Here is a 14,720-nt window from a genome sequence, read left to right on the forward strand (position 1 = left end):
TCCCCCTCCTCCTTTCTTCCTCCCCATCCCTCCCCGTCTCGATTCTCTACCCCTCCCCATCCCTCCCTCTTCCATCTCTGCCCTTCTCCCTTCTTCCCTCCCTCTATTCTCTACCCCTCCCCATCCTTTCCTCCTTCTCTATTCTCTGACTTCCCCATCCCTTCCCCTTCCCCCCGCCACTTTTTCCTCTCCATCCCTCTCTTCCACATCCCTTCCTCCTCAAGTCTCTACCTGTTCCCATCCCTCCCTCCCCTATTCTCTACCCCCTCATCCCTTTCTCCTTCTCCATTCTCTACCTTTCCCTATCCCTACCTCTTCCCCCTCATCCTTTTTTCCTCCCCACTCCTCTCTTCTGCATCCCTTCCTTCTCAAATCTGTACCTGTCCCCATCCCACCCTCTTCTATCTCTGCCTTCCTCCCTCCCTCTCCTATTCTCTACCCCTCCCCATTCCTTCCTCCTTCTCTATTCTCTACCTTTCCCTATCCCTCCCTTTTCTCCTTCCTCCTTTTCTTCTCTACCTTTCCCTATCCCTCCCTCTTCTCCCTCCTCCTTTCTTCCTCCCCATCCCTACCCGCTCCATTCTCTACCCCTCCCCATCCCTCCCTCCCTCCCCCTATTCTCTACCCCTCCCCATCCTTTCCTCCTTCTCTATTCTCTGACTTCCCCATCCCTTCCCCTTCCCCCTCACCACTTTTTCCTCTCCATCCCTCTCTTCCACATCCCTTCCTCCTCAATTCTCTACCTGTTCCCATCCCTCCCTCCCCTATTCTCTACCCCCTCATCCCTTTTTCCTTCTCCATTCTCTACCTTTTCCTATCCCTACCTCTTCCCCTCATCCTTTTTTCCTCCCCACTCCTCTCTTCTGCATCCCTTCCTTCTCAAATCTCTACCTGTTCCCATCCCACCCTCTTCTATCTCTGCCTTCCTCCCTCTCCTATTCTCTACCCCTCCCCATTCCTTCCTCCTTCTCTATTCTCTACCTTTCCCTATCCCTCCCTTTTCTCCTTCCTCCTTTTCTTCTCTACCTTTCCCTATCCCTCCCTCTTCTCCCTCCTCCTTTCTTCCTCCCCATCCCTCCCCCTCTCCATTCTCTACCCCTCCCCATCCCTCCCTCCCTCCCTCCCTCCCCCTATTCTCTACCCCTCCCCATCCTTTCCTCCTTCTCTATTCTCTGACTTCCCCAACCCTTCCCCTTCCCCCTCACCACTTTTTCCTCTCCATCCCTCTCTTCCACATCCCCTCCTCAATTCTCTACCTGTTCCCATCCCTCCCTCCCCTATTCTCTACCCCCTCATCCCTTCCTCCTCCTCTATTCTCTACCTGTTCCCATCCCTCCCTCCCCTATTCTCTACCCCCTCATCCCTTCCTCCTCCTCTATTCTCTACCTTTCCCTATCCCTCCCTCTTCTTCCTCCTCCTTTCTTCCTCCCCATCCTTCCCCCCTCCATTCTCTACCCCTCCCCATCCCTCCCTCTTCCATCTCTGCCCTTCTCCCTTCTTCACTCCCTCCCCCATTCTCTACCCCTCCCCATCCTTTCCTCCTTCTCTATTCTCTGACTTCCCCATCCCTTCCCCTTCCCCCTCACCACTTTTTCCTCTCCATCCCTCTCTTCCACATCCCTTCCTCCTCAATTCTCTACCTGTCCCCATCCCTCCCTCTTCTATCTCTGCCTTCCTCCCTCCCTCTCCTATTCTCCACCCCTCCCTATTCCTTCCTCCTTCTCTATTCTCTACCTTTCCCTACCCTCCCTCTTCTCCCTCCTCCTTTCTTCCTCCCCATCCCTCCCCCTCCCCACCCCTTCCTCCCCCTCCATTCTCTACCTTTCCCCCTCCTCCTCCCTTCCCCCCATCCCTCCCTCTTTCCCCCCCTTCCTCCTCCCCTCTCCACCTATTCCCTCCCTCCCCCCCTCCCACCGCCGCCAGGGGGCGCTGCGTCCCCGCCCCGGCCCGTCCCCGCTGCGCTCGGCGGGGCGGGCGCTGCCGTCTGTCCGTCCCTCCCTCCCTCGGTCCGTCCCTCCCTCCCTCCCCGCGCCGCCCGGCCGGGGCCGCGCTCCCCCGGCAGCCGCAGAGCCCGGCGCGGCGGCTCCGAGCCATGCGCCCTCGGCGGCGGGCGGGCAGCGCGCCCGGGACCTTCCTTCCCCCGCGGGACGGTGCCTCTCGGGGACTAAAACTCTGTGGATACAATCAAGTGGCTCTGGGACTCTTGGTTTAGCAGGAAAAATTAAATAAAGCAATGTAAGTCTGGCTTTTCTTTTGTTTGTTTGTTTGCTTGGTAATAAAATAATTACAAAATAGGATAAAAGACAAAAAAAAAAAAAAAAAAAAAGCTGCAAAGACCTCTGAAGGAATTGGCAGGGCCATGATTTTCCCTTTCCCAAACTTTCCTCCCGTCCCATCTGGGTTACCAGGGGCTGGAGCGGAAAGTTGTCTCAGAAAAAGCTCGTGACAGGGTTTAAAATCGGAGGAGATAGATAGATAGAAATTTTGCTGTTGAAGAGTAACTCTGGTAGGGAATCTGTCTAGCTTCCACCCGGCTTCCGCACCCAGAAGTGCTGGGAAGAAAATAACAACAAGGGAAATACTCTGCAAATTGTTTATTTAGTGTCGTGAGGCATCAGATGTGTTGGAGTGGGAATTCAGTGGCACGTTTGGAAGGGAAGAAATGAACTAGAAGGGGTGTTTCTGTGATGGCAAGGAAAATATATCCATTTCCTGTATCCTCGTATTACTTGTTGTAAGAACTGACGTGTTTTTAACATTTTAACGTATGTTTTAAGTGTATCTCTGAACGGCACCGCTCACCTCAGAGCTTTTTCTAGGAGACCTCTGCTTAAAACATTTGGAGTTCTTACTGGCATGAATTAAAAATTCGACTTGGCTTATGTGAATAAAAGAAAAGCCGGGAGAGCTGTGCTGCACTCTGACAAGGTGATCATGATTTTATCAAGGCAGCCCCGAGGGGAACAGTGACATACTGGGAGCACTGTAAGAGAGAACGAAAGCTAAATTAAAGCAAAACTTATGCAACCAAAGTGTAGATGCAATGGGAATAAATTAGACCTTTTTGTTTTATTTTTCCTGGAGATTTGGGTGAGGAGGTGGAGATGAGCTTCTAGAAAGTGGAGAAACGCTGGAGCCACGCACACCTAAGGCAACAGGTCTTGTTTTGCCTGGAAGGGATAAGCTGAGTTTTGTGAGTGCTTGAGCCAAGCTTTTCCATTTGCAACTGGGGCAGCTGCAGATCCCACAGGCGGGCGTCGAATCTGGAGCTGGTGGCCCCGATTTCTCCCACCGCTGGGCAGGCGAGCAGCTCTTCCCGAAACGCAGGGCGGATGGTGGAATAAACGCAGCGATTCAAAGAGGATTTGTCAATACTAAAAATAAACAGGCCTGCAGATGTGTCCTAGAGGGTCATGTCCAGGCGCAGCATTTTCAGGGCTGATGGGCTGATTTTGGAGATTTTCTGTCCGTGTGTCCTGTCCAAGGTGCTGAAAGTTCATTTTGCTGCTATTTCTCTGGATTTCGGGGCTTGGGAGAAGCTGTCTTGGAGGCTTCCTCTCTTTTGCAACTGGTATGTGTGGGTTCCCCCACCCTGGGTAGTACAAAGAGAAAGCAGGGATGTGTTTTCAGACACGTATATTTGATCCGTCCTTTTGGCGTGGGAAAGCAGGCCAGGTGGAGCTGCAGATGGACCCAGCAGATCCTATAAGCTTTTGGTGGCAGAGAATTGGAAAGGTCAGAGCTGTGAGGCAGTGAGGAGTGAAACCCCCTCGTTCTCATGGACCAAGAAAGTGATGTTTTTGAGAGTGTTGATGCCGCTGGTTTGGGTGCCTTTCTTCTGACGAGATACCTGGTTCTGGAAAAGCTGAGGGAAGCCAAATATCTGGATGGAATTGGAATGATGTCCACTGATTTTGGCAATATTTTTTTTCTCTAGTGTAGCCTTTTCAAATGGCAACACAGTTGAAAGAGAGCTTCAGAAATAGAGGGTTCTTAAGATAAAACAAACAAACAAAACATGTTTTTTTGGGGGAAGTGTCTCAGTATTTAAACAATGGAATGTCCTGCAAATTGTGATGTTTTTAGATTAATGTGCCAAAAGGTCTTAGCCTTAAGTAGTGGGGTTTACGTAACCTTTGGTATGAGGCAGATCACAGTATTGCCAGAAATAATCATAGATGAATGTTACTTAACTTGTATGTGGTTAGAGTTCAATGTTCTAATGTGTTTTTTCTCAGTTCCTGACACTCATTCTGAGTCCATTCATAATACAGCTTTGTGCTTCTGTCAGACTCTGAAAAGGTTTTGCAGTCACAAAGGGTCAGATTCTAATGCCCGTGTTTGCACAGAGAAGTAGTTTATGCTGTGAGCACTCCTGCAGATTTAAAGCATGCAAACCCTCTGTACAGTATGGTAGAGAACTGATATTGTTTCATACCCTCAATCATTCATCAGAGCTTGTGAAGGTATTCAGTTGCATCATTGGGTATGTAGCCTAAATTCCTTGACCATGAAGGGTGTTTATAGACCATGAGGCTTCCTAACTCTGAATGACAGCTTATGGGTGCAGACTTTAAAACGGCAACAGAGTTGAAAGCGTTATATTCCTGTCTTGAATCAGAAACTGGCCTCGTTCTCACTGTGATGAACTAACCTGTGGCATCAGCTAACACCTTCCCAGGACTTTCACAAGCTACAGAAAAATGTTGAGTAGTTGCTGTGTTCTTGACTTAAATGTGTTGTCAAAATTGTGTTTAAAAATATAGCGATAAGAAATGATGTCCTAATGAGCATGGGAGATTTATGAAATATAGCTAATTTTAATTTCTTTAAGAAATCCTGTTTCTGATATTACACTGAGGTCGGCTTCTCTCTCTCCTCTCTCTCTTCCTCTCTCTCTCTCTCTCTCTCCTCTCTCTCTCCTCTCTCTCTCCTCTCTCTCTCCTCTCTCTCTCCTCTCTCTCTCTCCTCTCTCTCTCCTCTCTCTCTCCTCTCTCCTCTCTCTCTCTCCTCTCTCTCTCTCTCTCTCTCTCTCTCTCTCTCTCTCTCCTCTCTCTCTCCTCTCTCTCTCCTCTCTCTCTCCTCTCTCTCTCCCTCCTCTCTCTCCTCTCTCTCTCCTCTCTCTCCTCTCTCTCTCCTCTCTCTCTCCTCATTTTATGTTTAGTATCTTGAAGGAATGATTTGCATGTGTATGTAAGGGAAGTACACCTTAAGTTGCATATTGAAGTATGTTAGTAGTCATTCAGACAGCCTGGGCATGCTTTCAAGAAGGAACAGATTATCATCTGTTATCACCTCAGATGCCTTAGTTTTTGGAAGTTCAATCTGAAAAACACAGAAGACACCTGTTGTTTTCAGAGGATGGGTGCTCAGTTCTTCCTGAAAATTACTACCTTGTAAGTTGTCTCCAATTGTCCTCAAGAATTACTTTGGAAAATTATAGCTCTGATAGTGAAAAGGTGACAACAAGTAATTTCTCTGTTCTGTTAAATAAAACTCAGGCACAACAGAAGCAGCCTGACTTTTCTCCTTTGTGTTTACATACTGTCTTGAGGTAGGGCATCAATCATAGTATGAAGCAATTTATACTTGAAATTCTGTCATTACTTCTTACTTTTACTGTCTAACCTGGGGACAAAGACATAAAGTCAGTTGCGTATATTCTTGTTTGCTTATAGTCAGTATCTATTCTACAGTGTCATGTATGACTGCAAATAGTTCAGAGAAACGTGTATATTTATCTTTTAAGTAATATTGTCCTCATGAATGTCTACCAAAAGAAAACCTGGTTATATTTCTATTGATCTTGGTTTATTGTTTACTTTGCAAACCAAACTGATGGGCCTTCTTTGACCTGGCTCTGTCTCTTTGGGTTTCTCTTGCAAAGTGACAGTTTCTAAATCAGGAAGGAAATCAGGTCACATTTCTGACTCTACAGGATTTATCTCATTGCTCTTCTTTCAAAGTAATTAGAGTTACTAATAATGAGGAAAAGAAAACTTTTCCAGAACTGGAATGTCCCTAACTCTTCTCTCCTTCTTGCGGTTTTTGTGTCACTGAAGAGATTCAGGCAGACCATAAAGTTTGTTGTGGAGGATCCTTTTGCTCCTTTATAGAGATAGTAACTTCATTTAAGTGTAGCTGTAAGTGATGTGACCACTTTTACTTTCTTTTCCTTAGCATTTTCTCATTTATTTCACATTCATTTGGGGATGATGTTACTGGACTGGTTGCGGGCTGCCCAGATGCAGTGGGTGAGATCCCACTGTGAAGCTGCTCAGATTTCAACGTGGGGGAAGAACGAGGAGACATTTACCTAAGTTATCCCCCATCCTAATCCCTAAGCAGGCTGGGGACAGAGTGAACACACTGCTTTCGTTAAATACATGTAGCAGCAGCTGTTATGTTTGCTGTTTGTACCCTCCTTTTTAGGTTTCTCATCAGTCCCAGTTCATGGGGGCATATTCCCAGGAGTGAAGGCAAATGAACCACAGAAATTCCCTCTCCTCCAACACGCCCACTTTTAAGGAGGGGCAGCTTGGCCTCCTGTGAAGAGGTCACCTTGTAAATCTTTTGTGTGCAAAATTTTCACTGATGTCAAATGATCCCTTATCTTTCATGGCACAGACATGCCTCCCTATGCTTTGTAAAACACAGAGCCTTTTTAAATCACAATTCTATGAGGCAAGAGTGGCTTGTTATTTATTTTCTTCATAACATTGCAAGAACTTTTTAAATATAGTGATATCACACGTCAAATAATAATCTTGTACCAAAACAATGCAGAAAATTAAAACCAGAGTTTTCCCTTTGCTTCTTTGTACTTAATGCAAAATCAAAAGATTTTATTTTCTATCTTGGAAAAAAGTCCATCCTTTTCCAGTTTATTTATTTCAACTTTCAGCTTGAATTGAACTTTTCTGGCTCACTAAACTTCTGCCAAAGAGGCTTTATTCTGCAGTGCCGAGAGCCCTACCAACAGGTTATAGGTTCTTTTCAAAGTTTCCTGGATTCTTAAAGTACTAAACTGGCTCTGTATCCAAGTTATAATTTGAAAGGTATCTGCAAGTTGTGCTTTACTAATTTTAATCCTACTCCCATATTAGTGTGAGTTAAAAAAGTTTTACTGATGTTCGGTTCATGTGTAAGTGTATAAAATTAGGATGCCAACCGGTTGCACAAGTGAAATGTTTATGTTTGAAGCCAGGAATCTCTTTCAATACTCACAGCATTCGCAGGCTGATTTTGACCAATAAGCTGGGTTTTGGAATTTTGGAGGGGTCTTGTGAGGGGGTAGATTTGGTTGATGTTTTTTTTTTTTCTGCTGTTTTTAAAGGCTTTAGAGAAAAATGAGAAATCTATATAATAAGTAGTTACGTAAAAACATTCTATGGACAAATTCTTTCATGATTCATTACTTGGAGATAGGTTAGATATCAATTTTTTAGGCCAAAATCCATTCTCAAAGACTGTATTATTTCTATAGTGATTTTTTCCAAGATTCTTTTTTGTATCATAATAAAATGGTCACTTTATAAAAGAAATGGACAGTTTTGCTACTGTCTCAGTGACTGAATACACCACCCCTCCCAGCTGGCTCACAGCATGCCAGGTGTAACAAGCTTTGCATGCATGACAGCTCTAAGTTTACAGAGTCTTGGTTGTGGTTAATCGAAACAGGATAGCACAGAGGGATCATTTCTAGTGATTTTCTGTGAGCAAAAATTTACCCCTGTAGGAGCCAGCTCAGATTTTATGCCCTGCTGCCAGCCCATTTCAGTCCTCCGAGGAGCATCTCTGCTGCCAGGCTGCGCAAGGGCAGATGCTGCCCCTGGGAAATCTTGAGAAACGTGAACTTTAAAAAACATGGTGATTAAAAAAAAATAAAAAAATCCCACCCCTCTGCATTGTGTAAAGCTCATAAAGAGGAGCAACTCTGATGAAGTTTTCGTTTTCCCCTGTGATGTAGCCACCAAATGTAGGCATGGGGTTAGGGAGATAAATGTTAGAGGGGGGCTGTTGGTGATGGGAGGAAGACCTGTGAGCAGCTGCCTTACTGGGGATGCAGCTGAAGCCAATGAGGGTGGAAGAGGAAGGCAAAAGAATTGTAGGGTTTCAGCCCAGACTGAAACAGCTCTGAAACGCATCATTAAAGTGTTACATTCTGACCTGTAGGCAGGCATTTGTGTTGTCTGAGGCCTGACATGTTACTAGCTGTTACATAATGCACAATTATAAAATCACGCTAAAGCCTCTTTAAAATACCTGCCTGATTATAACAAGGTAATTATGCCACGTGTAATGGAGCTGGGAGCTTCAGGGAAGGGACCCCCCTGCACCAAAGCCTGTTCCTCTCACTTCCATCTCAGATGCAGCTGACAGTGCTGTCCTCTTATCCTGGGGAAGTCCTAATCCCTACAAAGCCCCCCAAGGTTGTATGTCTGCTCCCCGCTTTGTACTCCTGCATCGGCTCTCATGTTACAGGGGTTGTCCTTTCCTTCCGGACAAGAATTTCTGGCTACTGCTGCTCCCCATATTAGTACAGCCAGCGCGATGGCGTGACGCAGCCACCCTCTCTCCCTCCCTGGGGCTGAGCACTTCATCTCTGTTGCCTCTCCAACTCAATTTCCAGTCTCTGACATCGAGCTATGTGTGGTTTCTGTGCTGTTGGAGGGGCCAGAGGTGTTGCCAGCGGTGTCTGCAGCAAGAGGGTCTGGAAAGCACTGCAAGTATCTTAAGATTTTTTTTTTCTTTATCTCTTTTCAACAGTGTTTCACGTCGAGAGGTCTAATCTCCCTCAATGCATGCGTGTAATTCTCATTCATGTGAGCGCCGGGGCTGCCATCGGCGTGTGTTGTGTGTCTCTTAGGAAATAACCCCTTTGGAATTGTAGTGTGTGGCAAAGTTTCCCTGGTTTGCTCAGGTCCTTGTAGCTCTTTTCTTCCCTGTGTCCATCAAACAGAGGGATAAATCCTTCTCTCAGCTTGGCCGGCATAAATCCAGATCGATTTGTTCGACTTTGGTGGAGCTAATCCAGATTTACACAGCCCTTTCCCTGAGGACTTCCCCATTTTTTTGCTGTAGGTGACAGTTAGTGGGCCAATGTCAAAATACATCTGATGTAGTCAGATTCCCTGTCTCCAACCATTAATTATTCCTTGTCAGAAGTTTCTCAGGGAGATCAGTTGTATTTGAAAACAATATAGAAATTCTGTTGCTAATTTTAGAAAGTAAAGGGGATTTTTTCCCCTTCCTGTTGAAACTAAATATAATTTGAAAGATAATGTATGAAGATTTAAATATAGCATGTCATTATACATTGCATATGAATAGATTCTTTTCGTTTTAACTTGTTTAGTTTATTTTTCCATCTTCCTCAGCAGACAGCTGTTAGATAAAGAGAGAAAAGTAAATAGTTGTTATGAAACCATACGTCATAGCAAAAAAGGAAAAAAAAAAAAGGAAGGGAATCGTTGCATGAATATGGGAAGAAAAAGGCAGAATAAATCTTCTCTGTGCTTTTCCTTCGTCTCGTCCTTTCTTGCTATTTCTGTGGTAGTACTTTAGGTAAAGAAGTACTTTAGCCTAGAACAAATTTCTCATAGGTCCGTTGTGGTCCTGTTCCTGCTGGGTTCAGGCAGTTTTGAATCAAGGCTCTGAATTCTTCATGGGAGGATGACATTGGGGTAGAAACTTTCCTAGGAAAGTTTTCAAGTTCTGGGTTCCTTTTCCCTTAGTGGAAGTTTTGCTTGAGTTACACTGGGTTTGCTTTCTATAAAGTTGCCTAAACTTTATGATGCCTAAAAGCTTTAAGACCACACAGTGTCTGAACAAGCATCTGCAAGGTGGAGAGATGTTCTTCTGGCTGCCTAGGGTGGCTTGGAGAACTTGGTTTCTCTTGTCACTGTGAAATGTAGCACTGGTCATCACATGCTGTTAGATCTGTGAAAATGATTATTTTTCTTAAAAGACTTTTGCAGCTTTTCCCAGGTTTTCCCTGTTTCATTAAGCTTGAGTGGTGCTGGGCTGGCAGATCTTGCTCTGTGTGTTGTGAGCTGAATAGCTGGGATCAAGATAGTGAAGCTCTCTGGTTTTCAGCTGCCTCTCGGGGGAGATCAGAAACAGTGCACTGGCTCACATGCTTTTTGAAAAACTATGGATAATGGCAAAAAAGGCCACCACCATAATAATAATAATGATGATGGTGATGACAATGACTGTGACCTGGTGATTCTAGACTCTTGGGAACCAAGCAAATAGCTGAATATGAAGTTATGGTCTGAAAACAAGGAAAGATTCTGGGCTGTGGTTTCCTTTTATTAATTAGCTAAAGTGATGTTCAGAACCTGAAATGAAGGCTTTTAGACACATCTCTGGTGCCTAATTCTGCTCGCTGTCTCATAACAGGGTGAATCAAGAGACTGTTTATTGAAGTCAGTGATGCAGTGTTAACGTAAAAGCAACATAAGGGAGATGGAGGATTTGTTTACAAGCATAAATGTCCCCTGGACAGTTTAACACTAACAGTGAAAATTACTGAATAGCTGCAAAGCTTAGAGCTGAAATGTAGCTGAAATAAGTTTTCTGGAGCAATTACAGAACTATCTTAAGAGCCTGATCCAGAACCTGGTAAAGCTAAAGGTAAAACTCCTTTGACTTCTTCAGATCTGGCATTACACTTGGAAACATCATTCCCTCCCTGGAATTTTCTAAAACTGTCTTTTATGTGGTTTTATATTAACTATTATGCCAGATGTAATGTCTTTTGTGTCCCTTTAGTGCTTGGATTGGTTAAACATAAGAAGGAAATAGCATAATTAAATTGCTGCACTGGGAATTATAATTTTCTATGTATTTAGTTATTCATTGGACAAGCTGTAGAAAATACATCTTTAGCTGCTCAGTTTCCCAAAGGCTGGTTTTACCATTGCTCTCATTACACATCTGTCCTGTAGCTTTTGAACTCACTGGACTATTTGATTCAGAGTTTTGGAACTAAAAGATATTTGGGGTTTGCAAGTGTTGTCAAATCATGTTCCTGGATAGCGAGTACAAAAAGACTCAAAGGAATGTCATATGTAAGAAACTGGCTGTAGGATGACTCAGCCACACACTACACAGCAATGAATCTGCCAGAGATCCATAGCGAAGCAGATTACTTGGGTAATGTAGGTTGTCCACAGAATTTGTATTGTGTTATACCATATTGTACTGTATTCTGTGTTTAATATCCCATTGTCAGGCAATGACTGCTTAACCTACACCAACCAGGCTCATGAGATCAGAGACCACCAGGTGAAGGCTTGTAATTTTGCAGTTTTAAAGAGAACTTGGAAACAAAGCCCTGGAATTTCAGCCTCTTTTGAATTCATATCTGAAAAGGCTCTATCGTATGGATTTAGTGCCTGATCCAGACCTGCCAAAGATCTTCGTTGGCTTCAGGAGGCTGTGGATGAGTCTGCACATGTAGTCTGCTGAGAACTGGGTGTCAGGAGTTAAGGACCAAAGGTGTCCCAGCCGTGAGAAAGCTTGTGGTGCTGTCAAAAGTCTGGAGGAGGTGAAAGAAGTACAAAGATGATGTTTCAGAGGACCATGATGTGACCCTCCTGCTCTAATCTTGCCCCACATGCTCCTGTAACTGAGTCTCCCTTGGGGATGGGGGGGAATGTTTGACTGTATTGTCACCACTGCCCACTTATGTGCATTATGGGTTAATAGCCAAATATGCAATGTATATATTATTGATATATGCATATATATACACTCTCAAAATCAAATCAAGAATGAAGCAGGGATACTGAAAATGCTATTTCCAGCTCCACCCGGGGCAGACTCCCATTTTGCTGGGAACTGGCATATCTATGGTGTCAGATGGGAGGTGTGTCCCGCTGTTGGAAGAAGCTGGTGCAAACTGAGATGAGGGCTAGTAGCAGGGAATACACTGAGTATACCTTCTACGTGTGTGCACCCTTGCAATGAGGCTGTGGCTACTTCTCCCCTAGCCTTTACACTGACCCTCACTGCGTGTGGTAGGGAAGGGAAAATGGAGGGTGTTTCTGACCCCAGTAATCCCCAGCTGCCACCCAGCCTCCTAGGAGGCACCCGTGGCCAGTGCAGATTAACACAACCCACAGTGGGGACTGGCCTGTGGCCAGCATGGCGCGGGGATCAAAGGAGCGTGGAGGTGGCTGAGAGCCACCTTTGGGCCCCGCCTCTTCGCCCTTCTCTGCCGCAGCTTCTGCCTTCCCTGATAAGTCAAACCCGCTCTCTGCAGTTGGTTGTGGATCAAAGTGTTTTTTCCCCTACGTGTTTCATAAGGTGTTTATGGCTATGGATGCTTTCTGAGCTAATAACTGGGATATAGTCATTTTTCTTAATGATCCTGCCAGGGGATCCATATGCATATGTGCTAGCTGCCTTTTTTTTTTTCTTGATGAACCAAAACAGGGTCTTCCGACCCGAAACAATAAATCATGACAATGCAAGGAGGGGAAACATCATGAGGTTGTCAACAGGCAGATCCAGTACAGAGACATGTAATGAGCTGTGTCCAGTTCTATTCATTGTCCTTGCTGGATAAGCTGCCTCTAGCAGGAAAGAAGCAGAAAAGGACTCTGCATGTATGAATATTTTGGAGCTTAAAGTTCATAAGGAGCCAGGGCAAACATAGGCATGTGCACACGCAGCACTGAAAATTATATATGTTAATGGTAAGCTAGCACCCTTGATTTGGTTTGCAGCAGGTAGCCTAGCTTAGAAGCTTTATCTCTGTTAGAGAAAGGACTTCTTGTCTGCCAGGACCAGGAGGATGTAGTCTTAAAACATGTTCTCAAGAGACCATCAACATTTTCCCCATTAGCTTTAGAAGCCCTCGTGCCCCAAAATGCAGCAGGTATTTCCCTATATATGGGAGAGTTCTTTCAGGGAGGTTCCTCATCCCATGCAACCACCTTTGGGCACCTTCATTTTCAGCCTGTGGTCCCTGGGGTGACAGGAGCTTTGTAAAGCAGTGAGAGCTGCTGCCTGGCGCTGCACAGCTGTACAGCTGCTGACAACCAGCCTCATTGGCTCCGTGGATGATAGGTTTATTTTCCAAGTCAGGGATTGTGACAGCTGTACTGTTCTTACAGTAGGATGCTCCTTGGGTATGGCCAAGGAGTAACACTGCCTTAACTTTTGTGAGTTTGTTGAGTTATCCATCTTGGATGTTAACCCAAAGTCCTGCTCAGGCAGGAAAGCAGCTGAGCAGTGACATGTGCAGGAATACTCTTGCGAGGGCAGTTTCTCCTCCCACTTCAGTGGACCAGAATCTCACATTGATTGAATGCAGGGCACCATCACTTCGTGCCCCTTTTAAGTTGTTGCAGTTCAATGCTCACAGTGGTTTGTAGGACCATGTGTCCCAAAGCAGCACCTTGCACATGTCTATGGGATGTAAAATATCCTCATGTTGGGTATTTTCTTCCCAATGCCAGTTGGAAAGCTAGTTGTATAGTCATAGCTAGCTTTGCATATGTTTGCATGGTTCCCTGGTACGTGATTGCTTTCAGGAGATTCTTATAATGTTAATGAATGTGAAAGTTGTCATTAGCATGGAAAATTATTGCTTATAGCAACTACACAATGTATTAGGCTATCCATCAGTCTTGCTGTTAGAGCACTCTGTAGAATTCAATAAGTGGCATTATTTAGACAGTTGCCTTTACAAGCTTGGGAAACTCTGCGAAACGTCTTATAATCTAGGCAATAGCATTGCTAAAAACCAAGTTAAACTTCATCGATTGCAGTTCTTCACTTCGGTTACTGAACTGCATGCTAAAAATAAATTTTAAAAAAAGCAAAATTGAGATCAATCTCTAATTGATTTTGACTTGTTGTATCCAGTTAAAAGCAGAACCAATGCTTTCTGAAATGTTACTTATGTTTTGGAGCTTTGTAGAGCTGCATATGAAAGGAAGCATCAATAGCAGAGCATAAGATCTCTTAATTCAGGCTTCATACAGAGTTTTAGGCACTTAAATGTCAGACTGAAGTTCAAGTGTTCATCAAAGTCCTATGAGGATCTTCAATGTCAATGAAATTCCTATTAAAACTGTCCTGTGAAGCTTTGCTGCCTGCAAATGCTCGTGCCTTGAACTAGAAATTGCAGTGAACCATGGACTGTTGAAGCAAAGGCTTCTGCCATAGGATGTCTGGAGAGAGTCTCTCAGCAGGGAGTAATGGGGGAGCTGTGGCCAAAGCCAAACTCAGCTGCTTTCTTTGGTTGTGGGTCAGCTTGGGACAGCATCCTGGAGGGTAGGGTCGGGCTGTGTGGCTCCTTTCTGTCCCTCCACCTCCAGCAGAGCTGGGGGGGGGTCAGGTTGCCACTCGCATGCTGAAGGTGGTGGGAATGACTCTGTCCCAGAAGCACGAGGTCAGGCAGGGAGCACCCCACGCGATGCTCAGCATCACATCCTACTCCTCCATCTCAAAAATACTATCCAGCTCCCTCTGCTGAGGCCGATGCTTTTGTGAATGTTTTACCCTGGACCTCCAGCCCTGTACTAGGGGATGGAGTGAGGGGAGAGCCAAAACAGAGAGCAGCCTATTTTTAGGCTGATTATCTCCCACTCCCTGGCAGGCTGGGTGCCAGGTAGGTGGTGTTGCAGGGTGACGCTCGCCAGTCCATAATGCAGCCTCGACGGCAGCCGGGCCATGGCAGGTGCTGGAGCAGAAAAGGA

At 45.1% G+C, this 14,720-nt stretch overlaps 1 protein-coding gene across 1 annotated transcript in view; it reads left to right on the forward strand.

Moving 5' to 3' along the window:
* The first annotated feature begins 2,059 nt into the window (after positions 1 to 2,059).
* The window catches only part of LOC138721814 (sodium channel protein type 5 subunit alpha-like), a 217,609-nt gene continuing 204,948 nt past the window's right edge, over positions 2,060 to 14,720 (forward strand). Inside the window, exon 1 of the mRNA XM_069859263.1 lies at positions 2,060 to 2,235. The gene's annotated coding sequence lies outside the window, so the exon portion shown is untranslated. The remainder of the gene's footprint in view (positions 2,236 to 14,720) is intronic.

The sequence above is a fragment of the Phaenicophaeus curvirostris genome, chromosome 6 (genome assembly GCF_032191515.1).
Source record: "Phaenicophaeus curvirostris isolate KB17595 chromosome 6, BPBGC_Pcur_1.0, whole genome shotgun sequence".
Lineage (NCBI taxonomy): Eukaryota > Metazoa > Chordata > Aves > Cuculiformes > Cuculidae > Phaenicophaeus > Phaenicophaeus curvirostris.